The sequence below is a fragment of the Macaca mulatta genome, chromosome 7 (genome assembly GCF_049350105.2).
Source record: "Macaca mulatta isolate MMU2019108-1 chromosome 7, T2T-MMU8v2.0, whole genome shotgun sequence".
Taxonomy (NCBI): Eukaryota; Metazoa; Chordata; class Mammalia; order Primates; family Cercopithecidae; genus Macaca; species Macaca mulatta.
In genome coordinates, this window is record NC_133412.1 from 134738523 (window position 1) to 134762246 (window position 23724).

At 38.6% G+C, this 23724-nt stretch overlaps 1 long non-coding RNA gene across 1 annotated transcript in view; it reads left to right on the plus strand.

The window, feature by feature from the left end:
* Window positions 1-23724, plus strand: part of LOC144330273 (uncharacterized) — a 77492-nt gene that overhangs the window by 50530 nt on the left and 3238 nt on the right. The gene's annotated exons all lie outside the window — the stretch shown is intronic.

Here is a 23724-nt window from a genome sequence, read left to right on the forward strand (position 1 = left end):
TAAGCCATGAAAAGGAATTTCTAATTATTTGATGTCCCACCTCAGGACCCAGTGAGGAGGCACTGTGGTGAATCACGCTGCATGGACAGCTATTAGTCCACAATAAAATCCACTGTCTTGCCTGTTGGGCAAATTTTCTTTCAGAAAATGTCAGAAATTTTGGCATTTCAACAAGGCATTTCAAAGTCTATAAGTTGTCCAAAATTAATTATAGCCTTTAGTGAGCATACTGTAGTGTTTTTCATATAGTTATGATTCTTTTAAGGAACTTGTGTAAAAAGCATAGTTTTTCTTAAGAGATGAATTCAGAAATTTTATGGAATGCATCTGCAATATGTATAGACAGGAGAGATGGTTTTAGTCATGCTGCGCCCCTGATATCCAGTTATAAGTTGCTAGCCATCATTGTTAGGCTCAGTGTACACACTGTGTTTAACATAATGTGAGCAGATCCAGCCATTTTTAAAATGTGGTAATCATTGACTGAAGTAGATGTTGCACTCACTCTTCTGCATTTACTTGATTCAGATCTATTCTGTACCCTGTTCTGTGCCCCAAGAGGTTGACCTTTATGGACCACATCAGTTAGGCTGCCCATCTCCTGGGTTTCTGATTGGGATTGGGCTGTGAGCACCACCAGCAAAAGATTAGAAGAAGGGAAGAGAGAGAGAGGTTACTTCTTCCTTGTCAGTTCATGGTTTGACAATGGCTGCATTCCCCAACCAAATGCCACAGCTCCTGTTGGGTGAAATTCTCCAGGTTCCTGTAACCTCTCCATCCTCTTGCCTCTTAGGCCTGGAGGTCATAGAGGTAGTAACAGTCTCTGCTGGTGCTAGCATAGGAAGGTTTCACTATCCTCTCTTGGTTTCCCTCAACTCTACCCTTACACTTGTATATATTCTCTTCATTAACCTTTCTCTAATCATGCACTTTGAGTGCCACATGTTTCCTGCTGGGACCCTAACAAATACACATGCTCAGGATTCTTAGGGAGATGACAAAAAGCATTAATCTATTTACTCCATCGCCCACAACTTTCATCTTTGTTTGCTCAAACCTCATCCACCATGGGCAGAAAAGTTCCCAATTATAGTAACACAACAATATTTTGGGGTGGTCATCTGCAGAATTTTGGTTCTCTCTCTGTTTGTGTAATTCTAATATAATGGTTCTCAACTACCTAAGAGGTGGGCAGTTACATGCTTTGGAACTGGTTAAAGCTGGATGAAAGGGCCCCTGGGGCAGATGCCAATCAATAAGGTGCATTGATACATCACTGGGCTAGAGCAAACATGGCAGAAAATGCAACAAGACAGAGAAAACAGTATTACCTAGTAATCTTTGCAGGAGGAACATTGTATGTGTTGGTAGAAGAATTTCGATGAGTCATTTGAAGTAGGATGGAGAGAGGAAAAAGGATGAGAGACATCCTCCCACTCCAAAAGCCATGCTATGGTAATAGCAGGTGGCTTGATAGACTGGTTTCTAAGGAGAGTGGGTTGCGCTAACTTGGGAGATTTGCTTGGGCTACATGTGTGTTCTTGGGTCAGAGCTGGAGTGAAATTGTTCTTGAAGGAAAAGGTAGAAAGTTTGAAATGGCCTCATTGACTCTCTTTTGTAATCATTTCCCCATGCAGCTCGACGAACCCCTGAATTTCTGCCCATCATTTGCTAAACAAAATGTTATCTGTGTCCCTTGGCTTCTGGGCTTTTGGTATATGTGTCCCACATCAGGGCAATAGGGTTCTGCTTCTTTGTGAAGGCTTGGGAAGAGCCTTAGACAACGTTGGGAGTATATTTGATAATAAAAGCCGTTGCTGCAGATCCCAGTGCACTCTCTACACTCAGACCTCATCAGATGCCTTTCTCCCGTATTCCAATGCAAAAATGACCAAAATAGCCTTCCTCTAAACACTGGGCACCACTGGAGGATTAATATGTTTTACCACTAAAACTGAATAACGTTAACCTTACCTAATTCACACACATGTAAACTTACTCCATGTCTGATACAGACCCCAGGGATTGGAGTCAGTGATGGGAGATGTTCGGTTATGGGGTTAGATAGCAAGGGGCTGGGGAGGGAGAGGTCTGGGGATGGACGTAAGAGTCGGGGATGTTGCATACACTTTTTGGTAGCAAACAGTGGTTTTACAGGTTAATACGATTGTTTAAACACGGCTGAGTGAAATGGCACTCTCTGATGGACCATTTTGTATTGTCATGCTTTGTTCTTATAGATGCCATCCTGCACACTTGGAATGTCCTGTTCCTCCACCAGTGACCCCTACCTCACAGAACTAATTTCTGTTCATCTCTCAAACTCCTGGCCAGGTGTCACCTTCCCTCAGTTATTCTTCACTGACCCCAAATTAGGTGAGGTGCCTGCCACCCCTCTGTGTGCTAGTGGCACTGTTGCATTTTCCTGGAGTAGCTCTGATCACACTGTACTGTGATTATTTATTTGCCTGTCTCTCTTCTCAAGGCAAGAACTGGATCTTAGTCTTCTCTCTATCCCTAAGGATTTCATAAAACTGTGCCTACTGATAGGAGATGCTTGTTGAATGAATGAAGAAATGAATGGGTGATGTTCTAGGATGGTTTGAACTCTAAAACCTGCCAAAGCTACATGAGCACAAATAAACCGGAGTCCTGCAAGACCTCTTGCCACACACAGACACACACATGAATTAATGTGTAATCTTTGCTCCATTTAAAATCTTTTCATCTTGAATCCCTCTTATAGTTTTGTTCCTCCGCATTAGCAAAATTATGGCATAATGCTTAAAGAACATGAGTTCTGGAGTCAGACAGTCTGGGTTGGAGGCTAATTTTTACTTCTTGCTGTGACACTGGGCCAGTGACTTAACTTCTTTATGACATTTTCTTATCTGCAAAATGAAGGTAATGCGAGTGTCTGTCTCATAAAGTTGTTCCTATATTTATATTCATGGAAAAACTTATAAATAACTCATATTTATTTTAGCAGACAGTTTTTGACATGAACATATGATTCTGATATTGTATACATATATTATAGCCTAATGAATTAGTTAGATGTTTCACAAGGGACACCATAACACTTAGAGGCTCTGTCATTTGAATAAATTTGAGCCCCATTGATGGAAAACATGCAGAAAATCTCAAGTCACTAAATATATATTCAGTCTCTATTCTGTTTCTTGGCAGCTTTATGACCTCAAGCAAGTCTCCTAATATTTTAATCTCAAATTTTTAATCTATAAAATGAGGCTACTTATATTTGTATAACTTCTAGGATTTTTCAATGACCAAATAAAATATTATATAATATGGAGCCATATGATATAAAAGCTTATTATTATTGTCACTGGTATTTTCTCTACTCAAAATCTAACAATTCAAGGTTTTCCCTAATCCTTTAGGGCTCTATGAAAAGACATTATATTGTGTTCACAAATATCCAGTTCTCCTCTCCTGGACACGGGAAGACTGTACTGCTTTGCCTCCCTCTGTGGGGCCACCTGACTTGTAGCTAAAAGCAGTGCAAAACCTAGGCGTGATTCTCTAGCCCCTCATCCCCAAGCACAGCACCCAACAAGTCCACGTGCTCCAGACAGCACAGCTACAGGATAGTAACTAAGGCATTCTAACTTGGTAGTAGGTAAGATGCGAGGCACCCTTCTGAGTTACTTTATTTGCATTTCAATTAAAACCTCTGAAGATAAAATGTCATAATACAAATAAATGATTCAAGTGATAAAATGTCAGCTCCTATAACTGCAAACCCACTGGGGAATATTTTTTAAGTAGAAAATGTCTGTTATCACTTCAATCTCATTTAGTGTGTGTCTGCTTACTTTCGTGTAGAGCCAATTCTGGGTGCTTAGCCAGAATACTAAATGACCACATGAGCTAACATTAGGGTTGCCAGATTGAGGGAAAAAAATAAAGGACATCCAGTTTAATTTGAATTTCAGATAAATAATGAACATCTTTTTAAATATAAATGTGTCCTATGCAATATTTAGGACATATTTGTACTAAAAGAATTATCGGTGGTTTACTGCAAAGTCAAACTTAACATGATGCCCATGAAATATTTGAGACTTACTTACACATTGTTTTTCTGAGGTTCAAATTTAGCTGAGTGCTCACTGTTTTACCTGGCAACTCCAGCAACATGGTGCCTTAGTCAATGTTGCTTTTACAGTTGTTTATACTTAATTGCTATTAAACCCAAAAGGGCAAACATAAACTAGACAATTACTCTAAGCAATATCCTGTTTGACCTTGCTGCAAGCTAAGGGCAATAAAAGATTTATTAAAGGAGTATCAGTTGCCTTATTTGTTAAACTCTTCTTATGCCCTCTTAATATCCTCTTGGCTTCACCTCTTTTCAGGGCCCATGGACACTATTTCTGCTTCAGCTATTTCGATGGAACCAACTCTGTATGCACTTCAATCAGTTTTGCACAGGAACAACTTGACAATGCCCTGCCTTGTGTCCAAAATACACCCACCTCACCGTTCACCCTGGAGCTTTTTTCCTGCTGCTGACATGTGATGCTGTGAGGCCCACTTGCCGCCCCACACATGGGGCAAAATTTTCATCAGTGGGGGACAGGAGCTGGTGAATAGTTTTTCTCTTCCTCCCCTAACACTGACTGTCCTGAGATGCAGTAGTTTATATGACTTTTCTTAAGACAGTCTTGGGGATTAAGGAATCCATTGCATTTGATACCTAGAGGTGCCTACATTTTGCCTTGGGTTCTGCTTTCTGGAAAACTCGGGCTAAGATATCATATAACAGACGTCTAGTAATGAAGCATTCTGTATGGGAAAAGAGTAAGGATTTTTAGTCAAAGGACTTGGGCTCGATCTAGTTGCTGCCATTTACTGACTGAATGCCCATAGAAAAAAATATTTAACCTCTATGACTTTCAGATTCTTCATCTGTAAAATGGGGGTAAGAATAAGCACTTCATAGAATTGTTATGAAGATTCAATGGGAAAATATACACAAAAAGCACATTAGTAGAGATCACTGATAATTTTCTATGTGTTGGGCACTGTATTGAGGGATTTATGTTTTTAGAATCAATAACCCTGTGAGGTAGGTTCCATTGTCTTCTTCATTTTACAGACTGAGGCACCAAACCAGATGACTTGTTCAAGGTAGCAAAACTAATACATGAGGAGACAGAATTGGGAACCAGGCAGTCTGACTCCGAACCTATGCCCTTAACCATTACATGGTACTCTTCAGTGAACAAAACAGTGCCTGGCACAACATCCATTCTTTCTCTCCTCCATAGTAACAGAACCCCTCATTTATTTCAGGTAGCAACGTACCCAGCTAAATGACTACAGCTCTCAGAACTCCCTTGCAGTTAGATGTGATTACATGACTCAGTTTTGACCAATTATGTATGAGTGGAACTGTTAGGTGGTACTTCTAGGGGGTTTTCTTAAAATGGTAGGAGGTGGGCTCTTCTCTTGCTCCTCCTTTCTCTTACCTGGAACATAGACATGAAGGCTGGAGCGCAGGTAGCTACTGTGGACCCATAAATTGATAATACTAAGGATGACAGAGCAGCAAGATATTGTGGAGCCACCACAAGGACCAGAGATAACCTGTCTCAGCTCTTTTTGTAGATAAGAGAGAACTGCTTTTCCACCTGTTTAAGCAAGGGGTGTTTTGTTTCTATATTTGCACTGTGTGTATGTGTGCGTGTGTATGTGTGTGTGTTTTCTTTTCTTATTCTTGTCTACATAGCCAAATATAATTGTAACGGATGCAGAATTTGACATTTTTGGCTCCCTGCCTATCCATTTATATTATAAACCATAAAGTAGCACATATATTTTAGTTGTAATTATTACATTTAATATTGATGGAGTATCCTTATTAACCATAGTTCCTACCTAAGCATAACTTTGGTTGGAAGTTAGGAGGAAATATGAGCATACTTATTTCAAGAATCGAAATTGGTTGATATTGCTACACATATTGCAGAACAGCTGCTGTCACATGAATCTAATTCCATCTTTTCAGCCAAGGCTCATCTCTCCCCAGGCAATATGCTACTTGCTTCATGTAAATATATTCATTTTCCCCACAAGACATGATAAGGAAAGAATATATTCATTTACCAAGGTGAACTCTGAAGTGTGGAACAAAACCTACATCCATAATTATTTTTGAGACCAATGGCCAGGCAGATCATACTGTTAAAGACCTGAAAATAAACACATTAACAAAGCAGCCAATATTTATTCCTGACCATTGGCCAATTTGGCAAAGGATTAGAAATTAATTTTATGATCACCTCTAATTGTTGTGTCAAAAAAGTATATGTATACTTCTCACAAAGTTGCTATTTATAATCATCCCTATTTATAAAATCAATGAAGTTATATTTCAACCTTATAAATAATGCCCGTGTTGTCAAAAACAAAACAAAAACAGATGACTCTGGATAATGAGAATGTTTAAAAAGCAACCACACAGAATTTATGCATATAAATGCCTGCTTTAATCTATTTCATGTTTATACCTTTTTTATTTCAGTATGGTTATATGCCATTTACAAATAAATGATTAATTTTTAAAATAAGAAAAATAGGCCAGGTGCAGTGGCCCACGCCTGTAATCCCAGCATTTTGGGAGGCCGAGACGGGTGGATCACTTGAGGTCAGGAGTTTAAGACCAGCCTTGCCAACATGGTGAAACCCCATCTCTACTAAAAATACAAAAATTGGCCAGGTATGGTGGCATGTGCCTGTAGTCCCAGCTACTAGGGAGGCTGAGGCAGGAGAATCGCTTAAACCCAGGAGGTGGAGGTTGCAGTGAGCCGTGCCACGCACTCAGCCTGGGCCACAGAATGAGACTCCATCTCAAAAAAAAAAAAAAAAAAAAAGAAAAGAAAAACTAAAATCACCAAGTACTTGAACTAAATGAATTAGTGCAGCAAGGCAGCAAATCTAATTTGAGTTTTTTTAGTGACTTTGACAAAAATAGAAACATATTGGGCTATATATTAAGTTATATTTGACTTATTGCCTAATTAGACGGAGCAAATACAATTTTTCTAATTTTTTAGTTTTTCTAAACTATAATTTTTCTAAATTTTTCTAAAATGAAAAATTTTCAATCTGGTTTCAAGGATGAATTGCTACAGGATCTTTAGAAAATGGAAAACAATGTCTTCAACTGCAATTTTGTAAAATTATGAAGGTATTCTGGGTAACTTTTCTATGTTGATCCTATATAAAGCCTGAAAGTATAAAATTATAACTCAGTAAAGGTATTTTATTGGTGACATTATGTGAAATTGTATAAGAAATTTATTTGTTCATGATCCGATTCTGTGGTTTCAGCAAAACAAATACATGTATGCTCAAAAGTTTAACAAATTGCCACTAAAATTACACAGTTATGTCTCTTCTTTCCCATTCAAGAAAGCACATCTGAATGCAAATCAAGGGGACATTAGTATGTGTATAATCTTAAAACTGCTTTAATTTAGAAAATAAAGTAAATCATTGACAGAATTCAATCATCTAACTAGTATTAATATCAAATTATTTGCACTATGGGCTCTCTGCCAAAATGGTCCTTCTCCTTTCCTCTATTTCTATGATCCCTCTCAACTTAAATATTGAATTATTTAAAGGGTCCATATTTAATTTTTAAGTAATGAACATGTACTTAATGGGAAATTTTACTATTCATAAGTTTCAAAATATATTAATTTCTTAGTACAACCCTTATGTTTTCTCATAAAAGGAAATAGAAAAGTGTTATCTCCAAGAAACTCCATACCTTGATTATGTTCTTTTCTTAAACTGTACCTGATCCTCTATAAACAGCAGAGTTGATAGCAGATCACAGATTTATAGAATCCTCTACTTGAATTTTCTAGGGGTTAAGTCACAAACAGTGGCCCAACAATAGCCCCATTCCCCCAAACTCAGAAGATTTGAGAGAATGACTCAGACATACTACAATTTACTTACCAAAAGTCACAGACCAAAAATCCTAAATCCATGGCTTCACCATGATTTCCACCTTCCTGATATTTTCCCAGTGGTGTCAAATATGAAACAGCCTGACTTCATGTCAGACTTGGGAGGATTAGGAGGGAGTAAAAGCCTTTTTCTTAAGTAGAAAAGCAAATGACAGAAATATGATTCCTTTTCTTACATAGAGGATATAACATTGTGCATAAATGTGATTCTGTATTTAAACATTAAATTTCATCTGTCTATAGCATGCATTATCAAATAAGGTCATTAAAAATGCAGACTCTCAGAATAATTCTGAGAGTTTCTCAAAGGGCATATAGGTATAGGTAGACACTGTGGCTGAGAAGCTGCTCCAACTCAACACAGGGAGAAAACTTAGGGAAGCCACAAGAATAACCAAGTAACATCTCTTGGTTTGTGGCTTTCACATATCAGACGTCTAAGGGAAAGCCTTGGAAAATATCAGAGGACATTTTCTGACACCGAAAAGTGGAAAGACACCATTTTTGACTGAAAGGAAATCTAGCCAGGCACTTGAGAAAGTGGGAATGAGGGAAGAAGAATTATCCTTCAGAGCTGGCCAGAGAACAAGTCATTCCCCTTGAATGTTGGCATAAGTTAGAGGGTGCCTAGTAGTTAGGGTAAAGTTTTCCAAAAATCAACTTTTGAGTATATCCATGCATGTAGATCAGTATCTGGTTGACAATATAGATTTCTGTGCCAACATGGAAAATATGGTTTCAACATGAAAAAATATTAAGAATAGGTGTTAACAATTGACTGTCTTGATTATGAAAGAACTTCACTAAGTCTTCCAGAAAATATCTAATTTTCCATAATACTATTCTTTTTTAGATTAGGAAGGATGGGTTAGAAGAAAAATATAGGCCAACCATGGTGGCTCATGCCTGTAATTCCAGCAATTTGGGAGGCTGAGGCAGGAGGATCACTGGAGCCCAGAAGTTCATGACCGGCCTGGGCAACATGGTGAAACCCCATCTCAACAAAAAATGAAAAAGTTAGCTGGGTATGGTGCCATGTGCCTGTAGTCCTAGCTACTCATGAGGCTGAGGTAGGAGGATGGCTTAAGCCCAGGAGGAGGAGGATGCAGTGAGCTGAGATCCTGAGATCACACCACTGCACTCCAGCTTGGATGACAGAGCCAGACTCTGTCTCAAAAAAAAAAAAAAAAAAAAAAAAAAAAAAAAAAAAACACCAGAAAGAAAGAAGAAAGAAAATGGAGGAGAAGGAGAAGAAGAGGAAGTGGAAGAAGAAGAAGAAAATATCCAAAATGAACATCATAAATTAACCTAACCCCTAATATCAAGTTCAGGGCCAGATGCCAGGAAATTAAGGGTCCTTGATAGAAGGAAATAACAGGTGAATGAGTAAATTATCTATTTGATGGAGTTGTTTCATGTTTCAATTTATTAAGGAAGAGTAACTATCAATTGAGAGATTTTAGTTTTGCTATGCTTTAGCCATAATGCTGTTACTGGAAATTATTAGTCAGTAGGTTCATTTGCTTTTGTTAAAAAAAAAAAACAAATCCTCAGTAAAAACTTGCCTTTGTTTTTGCTCTGACTGGAAGGCATGGATCCTATTTTTTGCATAACAGGAACAAGTTATTTAAATGTATTTTGGAAAGAGGAGATAGAGAACTTAAACACAACCCTATTTCCTACAATTTAGGGTTGGAGTTTTAATTAACACAAAACTTTGACAGTGGTGCCATAACAAACACAGAAGAAGCATTAATGGCCAGTGATCTGGAAACAGATTATACAGTTTGGTCCCTTGCTTATGGAGTAAGATAGATGAGGACATTGATATGCACTCTAAGAGAACTTTCATTTCTCATTTCTCTTACCTATTTTTTTATGAAATAAAAGAGAACAGAGCAAGTATGGAATTGACACCACAACTTCTTTGTTCCTCATACAAGGTACTAGACTGAAAAACTTGACCCTATAATTTGAGAAGTCAGAGCTGTCCAACAGACCAGTGGTCTATAATTTGAGAGATAAATGGTTCCCTTTTCCCGTTAAAGGGAACAGTAAACCTCCAATTACATGAAGAACCTCAGCCTAAGGCTCCATGTTTTAGAGGAATTCATCATCTATATATTTCAGTAGCCAGAGGCTCAGAACCTTGGCAAATATCACTGACAAGGACCTTGTCACATGGACATCTATTTCCCCAGCCTCCCTGAGTTCTTGGATTAGCCTAGAGATTCCTCTTTACCACTTCTTGGCAATGGCCTATTATTTAGGCAGACACTTCCACACTATGCCTGATGTTCTAGCCTCATTATTAACAACACTCCTTTTCACTCTGACTGCGGTCTCAGTTTGAACAATAAGTTATATGGTTACCCTCACCTCTTATCAACCTATTATGGAAGTCACTCTCCCAGGGGTTTTCTATGAACACTGAACTATTCCTCTATCCTGGTCATCCTAGATTTGAAAATACTTTCAGTATTATAGGCAATCAATTAAAGATGAGCAATTGGTATAGCATACATCAACTCTCTGTGTGACCCGGATTCTGTTTCCTCATGTAAAACACATACTTTAAAGTAAATGATCTTTTTAACAACAAATATCATTTTGGCTGACATAAATCCAGGTTTAACCTTCTACCCTTTTCACCAGTTCACTCCTATGGAACAGATTTCTCTGAGACAAGAAAGTCCTGGTCAGTAGGTTCTGTTTAGAGCTTGGGCATACCAGAAGGAAGGGTCAGATGTCCTCTCATGGCCTACTCAAAGCATCTCTTGAAGTCTAATAAACTCAACCATTGTGAGTGGCTGAACTCATGACTGAAGCTGCTGTGGATTCTTTATCCCTATTTGTAGTTTTAAACAAGTCTGTTCCAGAGAGATTCAGACCAGCTTGAGGGAGGCAAAGCCACTAAACTGCTGTGTACCAAAAACTCGGGCCTCTCATCCCAGGTTGTCCCTAAGTATCATGTTTGAGAACAAAAGTGTTCTCTTCAACTCTCTAGAAGACTTGATTCTTACTTCTGAGAAATATGGGTACATAAATAGACATACATCATGATTTTTGATTCTATAGAAATAGGTAGGTACATCTCTTAAGCAATGAACCTCGTTTACAAACCTCGTTTACAAACACTTACAAACACTGTCTCTTCCAAAAAGAATTTGAGTTGGTTTTTATCTCCTCATTGATAACTACAATCTTGTTAGTTTGCTTATTAATTTGCTTTATGCTCCAACAACATCTACTTAATTAGTAAGGGCAACTACCAGGTCAGAGGTGAAGAAGGAAGTCTGTGTCTTGGCAAGTCAAAATCACACACCAGCTGAAGTTGTGAGGTATAGATATGAAGGAAGAATCAAGAGAAACAGGGGAACAAGCTCTGTAGAGGAAACGGAACAGTTGATATAGATAAGAAACTGCAAGACCTGAAATCAAAAAATAGTCTTTCGAGTTCTCAAAGGGGTTGATGTACTCTTATTGGACTTCATTTGTGTTTTTAATCCACTGTGTCCTTTCAGTCGACCCTCACTTCAATGAAAGTCTGAGTTGGTTCCTTGAAACCAAATAATCTATCAAAATCTATAAGATCCCTGTTAGTTAAACTTTTGTGTCTCTCCAGTCTAGAATCTAAAAGTAAAAGCTCCAACAGCAAATAGTTGGCACACTCAACTTTGGATAAGATTTACAATGGTACTGTTTATAAAGGTGTGGGTGAGATACAATAGAGCCACAGGAACAGTGCAATAACCCAAGTTAGTAACTGCAGAGAGGTTACCACACCTTGCCCTGAAAGGATAAAGGGAAGTAATACAGTTGACCCTTGAACAAGATGTTTGAACTGAGCGGTTCCATTTATATGCAAATATTTTGGAGATTTGTAACAATTTGAAAAACAGATCACTTAGACTAGAAATAGGGAAAAAATAAAGAAAAAGTAAGGTATGTCATGAATGCAAAAAAAAATGTAGATACTATAGATACTAGCCTATTTCATCATTTACTACCATAAAATATACACAAGTCTATTATATAAAGTTAAAATGTATCAAAACGTACACACTTACAGACCACACATGGCTCTGTTCCCAGTTGAGAAATGTAAACAAACATAAAAATGCAGCATTAATCGTAACTGCTAACTGCATCAAATTAACTGCAGTACATACTGTACTACTGTCATCATTTTATAGCCATCTCCTGTTGCCATTGTGGTGAGCTCAAGTGTTGCAAGTATCCACTTAAAACGCATGTGTTGCTAATCGTCTACAAGTAAGCAATTTATCTCTCTACTAAATTTCTTGTTGTAAAAAGTTATCTTGCGGTTCTCCTGTATCTTTCATCCTGTTTAGTGCAATACTGTAAACCTTGAATAACACCGTGGTACCCAAACAAAGTGCCACTAGTGATGCTGGAAGTTCTCCCAAGAGGCAGAGAAAAGTCATGACATTACAAGAAAAAGTTTAGGCCAGGCGCAGTGGCTCACGCCTGTAATCCCAGCACTTTGGGAGGCTGAGGCAGGTGGATCACGAGGTCAGGAGATCGAGACCATCTTGGCTAACACAGTGAAACCCCGTCTCTACTAAAAATACAAAAAATTAGCCGGGTGGGGTGGCAGGCGCCTGTAGTCCCAGCTACCTGGGAGGCTGAGGCAGGAGAATGGCATGAACCTGGGAGGTGGAGCTCGCAGCGAGCCGAGATCACGCCACTGCACTCCAGACTGGGCGACAGTGAGACTCCATCTCAAAAGAAAAGGAAAAAGTTTAATTGCTCGATATGCACCATACATCAAGGTTTGCAGCTGCAGTTCCTCACCATTCCAGACAGATGTCCTTGAAAACAGGCAACATAAACTTACATGTCAGTGAATACAGTTCAGTACTATAAATGTATTTTCCCTTCCTTATGATTTTCTTACCATTTTCTTTTCTCTGGCTTACTTGCAATATGTAATCCATACAAAATATGTGTTAATTGGCTGTTTATGTTATTGATAAGGCTTCCGGTCAACAGTGGACTATTCATGGTTAAGTTTTGGGAGAGTCAAAAGTTATACATGGATTTTTGACCCCATAGGGCTCAGCACTTCTAACCCCTGCATTGTTCAAGACTCAACTGTAGTTACTGGAAGTCAGAAGGAAAGGGTCCTGTGCAGAGATATATATACTGCCTTGACAGGGGCAGTGACCGAAGTCAAGGACCACAGCCTCACAGAGGCAGCATCACAGGGAGGAAGTCAGGGGAATATAACCTGACCTCAGTCCCCTCCCTTCAGTGTCCTCCTGGGGCTCCTCATTGGCTGAGTCCCTCCAGAAGCCAGTGTGCAAGGAAACCTCTCCATGTTGTCCTGCAGCTCAGCTTTCCAGGGCAGAGAGCAAGGTAGAGAAGTCTCCCACATTTGGATTCATCTGGATACATTTCTGACTGCAACTTCCCAAGAAAGTGGTTAAATCTGTGCTCACAGCCTAGGGAGAGAAGGGACTATCTTTCAGGAAAACGAGGCGCAGGTCCTGCCTTGCCAAAGGCAAATACACCAGAGGGCCATAGCATCCAGCAGGAGCAAGGAGGGGCAGTGTCTCGCCCGCCTGCCTCCCACGTGTGTCAGCCTGGGAGGAGAAGCTTTCCCGAAAAAGGGCGCAATGGGCAGTAATGAGATGTGGCAGCCGAGTGTGAAATCCTGCCCCTGGCCAGCGGCAACTGGAAACAAGGCTGAAAATAGCTCAGGCAGAATCCCAGCTTCAGGACAGGGATGGAAACACTTTTACCAAGAGGCTTTCTTTAAAGCCATGTAGAGCACTTGTGGAAATGGTATTGTGGTGTTATTTTTATTCCAAACATCCATTCCCAAAGGAACCCTGAGCCACAGTGCCCTTCTCTGTTGCTGAAGAAGAGGGACTGTGCTGGCAGGGCTGAGAAAGCTGTGTGAAGAGGCATTGGCAGGTGACAACTTAGAAGGACCAGGGCCCGGGACATATCTGCAGGTGAAAGTGAAGACGAAATGCTGTCTTGTTCTTGAAACTACTTGTATTTCTCCTTGTGGAGAATAAAAGTATCCCCTTTCAATTTTATCACCAGAACTGGATGAAGATCATTATGTTCCCAGTTCTCAAATCGATTCTATGAAACCCAGTGTGGCTGCCTAATAATTGAGTTCCCTAAAAAATGAATGCATTTTTTTCACCTTCTTTACCAACCTCTCACAAGCCTCTCTCCTAAAATCATGAAAATTTTCATTAAATATTAATATTCATGTTATGTTTATTGCAAAAGAAGTATCACAGCCCTCAAACGTGCTCACCAATTCCAGGGCATAAATTCTGGAACAATATCATTCAGTAGAATGGTGGTGGGTTTCCTCTATATGCTAAGCACTCAGAATACCAAGATGAGTTTATTCATCTTTTTAAAAATAAATTTTCTTGTGTACATTTGAGGTTTATAACATGATGTTATGCTACACGTAGACGGGAAAGTCGTTACTATGATAAAGCAGATTAACATATCTATCATCTCACAGAGTTACTTTTGTGTGTGTGTGACAACAGCAGCTAAAATACACTTATTTAACAAAAATCCCTAATACGAGCTTTTTGTTTGTTTGTTTGTTTGTTGTTTGTTGAGACAGAGTCTCACGCCATCGCCCAGCCTGGAGTGCAATAGTGCGATCTCAGCTCACTACAACCTCACTTCCTGGGTTCAAATGATTCTTGTGCCTCAGTCTCTCAAGTAGCTGGGATTAAGCCAAGCTAATTTTTGTATTTTTAGTAGAGGCTGGGTTTCACCATGTTGGCCAGGCTGGTCTCAATCTCCTGGCCTGAAGTATCCGCCCACCTCGGCCTCCCAAAGTGCTGGGTGAGCTCCGCACCTGACCCCAATGGAAGTTTTATTAACTATAATCCCCATGTTATACATTAGATCTCTAGACTTGTTTGTGTCTGCTACTTTGTATCCTTTGACCTATGTCACTGCATTTCCTCCCCTCCCCTTGCCCATAGTAACCGCTATTGTACTCACTGTTTCTGTATATAAGACTCTTTTTAAAAATAATCCACATATACGTGAGATCATGCAATACTTTTCTTTCTGTGTCTGGCATATTTCACTCAGCATGTCCTCCACACCCATCCATGTTGTGGCAAATGGCAGGATCTTCTTTTTTTCTTTTCATTAAGGCTGAATAAAATGAGTTTAATATGGCCTGGCTTTCAAAGAAATGGATACATAAACAAAGAATTACAATATGGTGTAATAAAATAAAACGTTATATTTTATAAACAGTAAGATCGTTGCATAAGAAAGGGAATGATGAAACTGTAAATGGGCAGAGAGGCTTTCTGGAGTAAATGGATTACAAATTTGACTTTATGAGATGAATAGGAGTTTGTGAGGTGGCTATGTGTGGTAAGGGCATTCCAAGCAAAGGGAAAAGGATGTGCAAAGGCAAAGAGGCACAAGTGACTGCCATGTGTCCTAGGCACTGAATGCGAGTCAGTTTGCTGAAGCAAAACGTGCTCCGGGAGGCAGCTGGAGAGGAAGGCAGGCAGCAATCAGCGGAGCACGATCCATGGAGGTGTGTTCCAAGTCACCTAACAGCAGGAGCAGATTGAAGATGGTTTCTTTTCTGTTTTTATTTTGTTTAAATTAAATTAGAGTGTCTATCCCTGTAAAAGTTTCATCAGTTTTATTCTCATATGAATTCTTGAGTGGGAGGGACAGAGGCATTGACTTCATCATGCTATGAGTTGAGCATCACCTGTGTCCCCCCAGGGAAGTGTGTCATACGAGTGAACAGTCTTTCATGGCATCATAGCAAGGAAAGGGCATGCTGCCTACTGGTTGCAGAGAAACAAGGGGTTTAAAGCAGGGGTATATGTTGGTCAGATTCACGTTTAGCAAGATCCCCCTGATAGCACTGTGATGAACTGTTTGTATTGGATGGTGGGAGGCATAATGGGTTAGTTTTTAGGGCTTCTAAACAAATTGCCACAAACTAACTGGCTTAAAACAACAGAAGAATTATTTTCTCATCATTATAGAGGCCAGAAGTCTGAAATAAAGGTGTCATCACACTCCTGGAGGCTACAGGGGAGAATCCTTCCTTGCCTCTTCAAGCCTCTGGTGACTGTTGCCAGTCCTTGGCTTCCTTGGCTCGTGGCCACATCCATTCATTCTCTGACTCCATCTTCATATTACCTCCTTCTCTGTGTGTTTGTTGTGTCCTCTTCTGTCTCTTAGAAGGACACTTGGGACTGGAGTTAAGGCCCACTGGGGAATCCAGAGAGATCTCATCTCAAGATCCTTAACTTAATTACATCTGCAAAGACTTTTTCCAAGTAAGGTAGCATTCACAGTTTCCAGGGATTTGGACGTGGATATATCTTTATGGGGACCACCATTCAACCCGTCAGACAGAAGAATCTTATTTCTCAACCTATTATCAGCAAACCAACCTCATTAGGATCTCATGGGGTGCTGTACTTTATCATTCGCACGCTGCTGGACCGGAGATGTGGACTCAGGAGGTGTCAGCCAGCTACCCTGAGGACACCCTTGTGATGAGTGTGGGAACTAGAATTAGAATGGTCAAGAGTCAGTAGTGACTTCACAGTAGAGATGAGGAGGATGACAGTGAACATAATGACTTCTGGGTGTCATCACGGGACAATTTACTGAGATGAGAATGCAGGGAGAAAGCACAGTATTCTAGGAATCTCAAAAGTTGGAAAGACTAGTGAGATCATCCTGTCTAGACCTTACATGATTCAGGATTTCCCTTTTTGTTATTCTTTACAAGTGATCATGCAACTCTGATTTAAGCAACTGACTTTACTGAAACCAAAGTTGCATGATCATTGGTAAGGGATTTGTCTGACTACCTTGTCTGTTTCCTTCACCAGCTTCTAAACTGAATGAGAAAAGAGGCCATGTTTGATGGGTTCACAGTTATTTCCCCAGAACCTGATAGAGTACCTGTATGCTGAAGATGCTCAAGATGTATTTTTGTGGGGGATTTTTGGTGATGGTGGCTGTTTTTAAAACTACTTTATTGAGGTATGATTGTCACACAAAACACTGTACATATTTAATGTACACAATTTGATGAGTTTGGAGATAAGTGTTCACCCATGTAACTATGTGTTTTTGAATGAATGGGTGAATGAATGAGCAACTTTGGTAACAGAAAGTTGTAGAAACTGGGTAAGAATTAGAATGGTCAAGACTTAACAAGAGTTATTCCAGTGGTTACTCTTCCATTTGGGGCAGCTCTAATTGCATGTTCCTCTTTATACAGTCACTTATTTTGTTCCCTAGGTCACTCAGGTTGAATCTAGCTCTTCCTCTACGTGAAAATTTATTTCAAATACAAAGAGAACTATTGTGCTCCCTGAGTCTCCTCCTCTCTGGCTAAGTATCTTCATTTACTTTAACCATGTGGCCTGTTTTAGTCCTGTTTTAGAAATGCATCACAGTTCTCGTTGTTCTCTTTTCATTCACTCAACAAATATTTATGAGTATCCACTGAGTGCTCTGTACCAGGGCTCTTTTTGCAATAGGGGGAAAAAAGAGACATGCACGTGTCTTCCACCTCATCAGTGTTCCTCTGAAGTTATTAAACATAGCCATCCCCAGAACTAAGAGAAGCAGATGCCCCTTCCTTTGTACTGGGCATGTGCTCTTTTACTACTACAATATATCTAAATAAGAGATATTGGTTCTTCTACCTGCTTTTTTGCAGTATGAGATGTGGTATTTCTTATTGTTTCTACAGCCATGGACCATGAATTAAGTGTGACTTTTCTTTTGGGTACAGGAGCATATATACATAGAAGGAGGTAGACGTTATGCACAACACAACTGTCTACATTCTTCCATCGCTCACAAACAGAATACGTGTTTGCACTCTTTGCTAAAGGTAGTGCAATGCTCAGAAATGCGCCCCAGCATCCAGAGGAGCAGGGTGTTTTTCAGGCATCTGTGAGAAACAGATGCTCTGTCAAGCCAGAGACAGGGGCTCAGGTTACATCATGTGTTCAGTGAAGCACGTCAGAACCATTTGCCTAGTAGAGCCTCAAGTAATTGTTTTATTTCTTATTCTTCTATTATTTTATGTATTTTTTTCTACTTTTAATAATGAAATAAACCCATAATAAAACAAAAATAATTCAACAAAACTGATGGGGTTTTTTTTTTTTTTTCATTGCAAATGTCTGTTTAACTAATTTGTTCACTAATAGAGGCTCCCAAGCTTCAGAAAATATATTCTCCTTTAAGGGAACACAGATGTTTGACTTAAAATTCCATATCTGTGACATTTCAATATTGGTATCCTCATTTTTTTTACTAATGAAATTGTAAGAAAACAAAATCTGCTTGTCCTACAGCAATTTGGCTGTGATTCAAAAACTTTTATATTAAAATGAAATAATATGTTCTGCAAATCTAATTGCAGAGGAATTAGACACACTAAACCAAATAGTCATCTGTGATACAAAATGAAATAAAACAGAGAAAAACCATTTTAGGAAATAGAAAGTAGAAAGAGGTTCTAAGGAATGTCTGTCTGCTTCTATTGTGATCATTTCTGGGTTCAGTTTTGATGTTTTTAAATGAAAAATTTTAATCTCAGACCTCATTTTCTTTATTTTCCTTTTTGCCCTGTCTTATGGTACTGATCAGACCTCATTTTTAAATGACGTGTTTATTTCACTTACATTGTACTTACGTAGTTGAAGTGAATGGATTAGGATCATTAACCAACTTAATTGTATATTAATGTGAATAACAATATATCTGTCAGAGTTTTAATAGTGGTTAGAAAATAGGGAAGAATGACAAGAGAAGTTTAGTGGAAGATGGGTATGGACATAACAAGAGTGCATAGGTAAAACTAGCCAGAATTGTTTGGCTGTTTTAATTTGCCTCAGTCTTCAACTTTAAATAAGAACATTTAATCAATTAGATTACTTGCAGTATAACTATTTCAATTCTCCAAACACCATTAGGTTGTCTGTTCTTCAGGCCAAGTTCAATGCCACATACATGGTAAATGCTGAATATTTGCAGAATGAATGAATGAAGTGAACTAATGGACAAATAAATGCCACACTTCTTCCTTTTTTTTTTTTCTTGGTAGGAGTGTAGGTCAGTAAAGATCTCAAAATTCTGACGCCCATAATCAAGATACAAACATTTGACTCAACTGATAGAGAACTATCTTTTGCATTAGAGTTATAAACAGAACACTAGATGAATTTTCTTATTATTCTTCTCTACTAAAGGCATTAGGTCACAATTAGCATTTACTTGAAATGTTTGTATGTTTAAGTTTCTCTATATATTTATATTGTTAAATTGTTGTGACTAGAATATAATTTTATTTATAAATGGTTTCCAAACTATAATCTAGCCATGATCAGTTGGATAATTCAGTGTCTTTATAACTGATATCAATCATTGCAAGTTATTTGAAATCCTGATGATCCTCACCGATAGTTCTAGTCACGTCCCACACATACCTCTAGCCCAAGACGAACAGGTTGCAACAAAGATGTGTTTGTGCACGCATGTATGTGCATATGTGTGTGCGTGTGTGTCTGTGTGTCTGTGAAAGCATTGTGGATATTTTGTGTTTGCTTATTTTGTAAACACAGTATTAATCTTTGCTTGTCAGTCCTTGAGGATTTTTGCACTTTCACTGTTAACATAAGCAACCAACTGATCATAAAAAGTCAACTTGACCATGTAGAATAGGCTGTGGTGTATTCTGAAATAACATTTTTCTTCAGACTTTCTCATTAATTGCCAGCCTGCTCAGCGACTGCCAGAATATGATTAACTTTCTTAGATCAGTTCCCACTGTTGTGCAATGCATTCTAAAATATAGCAGCAAATAAATATATGATGTCACAGAGACAAAAACTCTGCAGGTAAAAACTAGCATAAAGCAGATAAGCATTCTCTGGCTGGGATACAGAGTTTTAAAACCTCTTAAAATAATTAAACCTTACTCTGAAAACACTACATACCAGATGTGAACTGCCCAAACTTGTTTTTGAACAGATTCATTTTATGTCCATAGAATTTAATGCACAGATTCATGTTCATGCAGTTCAATTCATGGATTTTTAAACTATTTCAGTACTTAGCCCATTGATTGATCTAACAGCCTAGATATTAAAATGAAGTCTGCTATTCTTTTTATTCATTAAAGATAAGAAAAGACTATTTCTGTCAATGGTTATTGGATCATCCTACTTGACTATAAACAGATCCTTCACCTACCATGCATGTGCACAAAAAATACCAGAGCCTTTCCTAAATTGATTGTTAGGTCAATTGCTTTGATGCCACCGAGGCCCCCATATTGGCCGAAGTTGCAGGGAAAAGAGGTTGGGGAAATAATCTCATTTCTAGGATAAGAAGCATAGGAATAGGAATCAAAAGATTCGCATTCTAATCTTGGCTGAGCCTTCAAACAGCGTGTGACATGGTCCAAGAAGTGGTGCTACCCTAAACACTCATTAAATCTTTACAACATGGACAGGTAAGTTTAGATAGGTGCTACAGTATCCCCTTTTACAGGTGAAAAGATTCAGATACTTTCCCTGTGTCAGGCCATAGGTTAGGATCAGAGCCAGGATTCTGCCTGGAACAGCTTGGCTCCTATACTGCTATTTTAGAGGTATTGTGATAATGCATGTGAAAGGACTTTGAAAAGTATAAAGAATGATTATTCTTACACAGGAGGTACACTCAATAGACGTATTTATGTACTGAAAATTGGAATGAGGCTGGAAGAAATAGTGAAATAACTGGTGATGATGACTGTTGATGATTGTAGGGTGGTCACCACCTGGCTTTGAGGAGTGGCACATGCTAGCTAAACAGGGCAGAGAAGCTAAACACAGTCTTACCATATGATTCAGCATTGGAACCTTTAGGTGTTTATGCAACTGATTTGAGATATATATCCACACAAAACCCTGCAAACAAATATTTATAGCAGCTGTATTCATAATGACCAAAAACTGGGAGCAACTAAGATATCCTTCAATAGGTGAATGGATAAATAAACTGTGGTACAGCCAGTTGATGGGATATTATTTGATGATAAAAATAAATGAGCTGTCGAATCACAAAAAGACATGAATGAATCTTAAATGCATAGTTTTGAGTGAAACAACCCAATCTGAAAGGCTACATACTGTATGTTTACAATTATATCACATTCTGGAAAAGGCAAAACTATGGAGACAGTAAAAAAAAAAATGCATTGATTTCCAGGGGCTCAGGGAGAGGGGAGGAAGGATTAAATAGGTTAAGCAGGAGAAATTTCTTAGAGTGGTAAAACTGTCTATGTAATACTGTAGTTATGGATATATGACACTGCATATATCAAAACCCATGGAACTTTATAGAACAAAGAGTAAACATTAGTGTATGCACATTTTCAAGATCATTTAGAAGGTCAAGGGTCCTAGAATGGACTGCAGTGACAAAACAATCTAACTATATTAAAAATCTGTAAAGCAGCTTCACTGAAGGAGGTGGGAGGAAAAGATGCTGACCTAAGTGATTTTGGAAATGAGAGGAGTCTGTAAGACTAAAGGCGAAAGAAAATGTCCATAAAACTGTACTTAATAAAGTTGTTTCCCATAAGGTTTCAAGTTAACGGTTCTAATACAGCTGTGCACTTTTACAAGAATTAGCAATTAAGTAAATGCATGGCAGATGGTGGGAGCCAGATTTCTCATGGAGTTCACAGATAAGCAATGGGAATAGGCTGGGTTGGTCCATGTGGTAATGAATTAGAGTTGGGGCTATCAGTATGAATTCACTCATGTTTAGCTTAACATAGATACCTATGGTTACATATAGAAATATTTACAGATATTTGTACATATATACAGAGTTTACTGTACATATTTCCTTGTTGTGTCAGCTAAGAGAGCCTAGAAAGCAATGACACCCCAGTAGCAAGGAGAACTTCTAGTGCCCAGATATTGGCTTTAATACTGTTCTCCAGTAAAAGAAACTAGAGCTCCTTGGAGAAACTGCTGATTCTAAGATTGAGTTAGCATATATACAAGTTGGCCCTGGAGCATCTTGTAGTGCCGGAAAGCAAGTATCTAACACACACACACACACACACACACACACACACACACACGAAATGATAGGAGGATCTCAAAGGGATAGAGGAGCCAGCTTCAACAAGAGCTCCTCATGGCCAAACCTGAAACAATTTGAACCACAAAATAATGCAATATTAAACTATAACTGAAAGTATTAAATAACTATGAGTTCACACTATTATAAATGAATAATTGAATAAATAAATCAAGGAAAATGACAAATCTCCCATGCAGAAGAATTCCAAATAATTTCTGTAGATATTCTACACTCAAAGAGGTAGAACATAACCCCCTACTCCTTTGATGTGGGCTGTATGTAGTAACTTCCTTCCAAAGGGTGCAGCATAGACATGGTTTAACTTTACGGTGAAGAACATGACAAATTACCTGAGCCGAGCAATCAAGATCAATATCAACAGTACTAAGTCATGTTGATGGAATGTACCCATGATACAATGCAACAAAAAGCCTCTTTATCTTTGTGGTTTTCTACCCAAAAACCCATAATCCAGTCTAATCATGCAAAAAAAAAAAAATCAAATAAATACCAATTAAGGAGCAATCTACAAAATATTTGATGAGTATTCCTCAAAGTACTCATTCCCCAAAACAAGGTAAACCTGAAAAATCATCACAGCCAAGAGGAGCCTAAGGAGACACAACAACTAATGTAATATGGTATCCTGGATGGGATTCTGAAATAGAAGGACATTAGGGGCCGGGTGCAGTGGCTCATGCCTGTAATCCCAGCACTTTGGGAGGTCAAGACAGGTGGATCACCAGAGGTCAGAAGTTCGAGACCAGCCTAGTCAACACGGTGAAACCCCGTCTCTACTAAAAATTTAAAAATTGGCTGGGCATGGTGGCGGGCACCTGTAATCCCAGCTACTCGGGAGGCTGAGGCAGGAGAATTGCTTGAACTCGGGAGGCAGAGGTTGCAGGGAGCCAAGATCACACCATTGCACTCCAGCCTGGGTGACAAGAGCAAAACTCTGTTTCAAACAAAAATAAAGAAGGACATTAGATAAATACAAAGGAAATCTGAATAAAGTATTGACTTGTTAATAATATACAGGTAGTGATTCACTAATTATAACAAATGTACTATACAAATATAAGTTGTTAATAATAGGAGAAACTGGATATGGAGCACATAGGAACTCTCTTTACTATCTTTATAATTTTTTGCAAGTCCAAACTGTTCTAAAAATTAAAGTGTATATATATATCCTTTTAGTATATATAAATACACTATAGAGAAGATTTTGGTTTTACCTAGATTACATCACTGAAAGATGTTTTGATGTGGGAATAAAAGATATAATCAGACACAATCCTGTAAAAATCAATTCATCTCCTTGGTGATGATTTTAATCACATATGCTCCTTTTGGATGGACATAGCTATAAGGAAAGAATTTTTTTTAATGCAGAAGTATATTAAATTTATTCGTTAATAAACAATGAACATCTCCAGATAGCGACAAATGGCAAGGAATTATGTCCAGCTATAATTTAACCAGCCCTCCTTAGGATTGCTACTATTAGAGTTCAATGGTGGTATAAACCATCTCT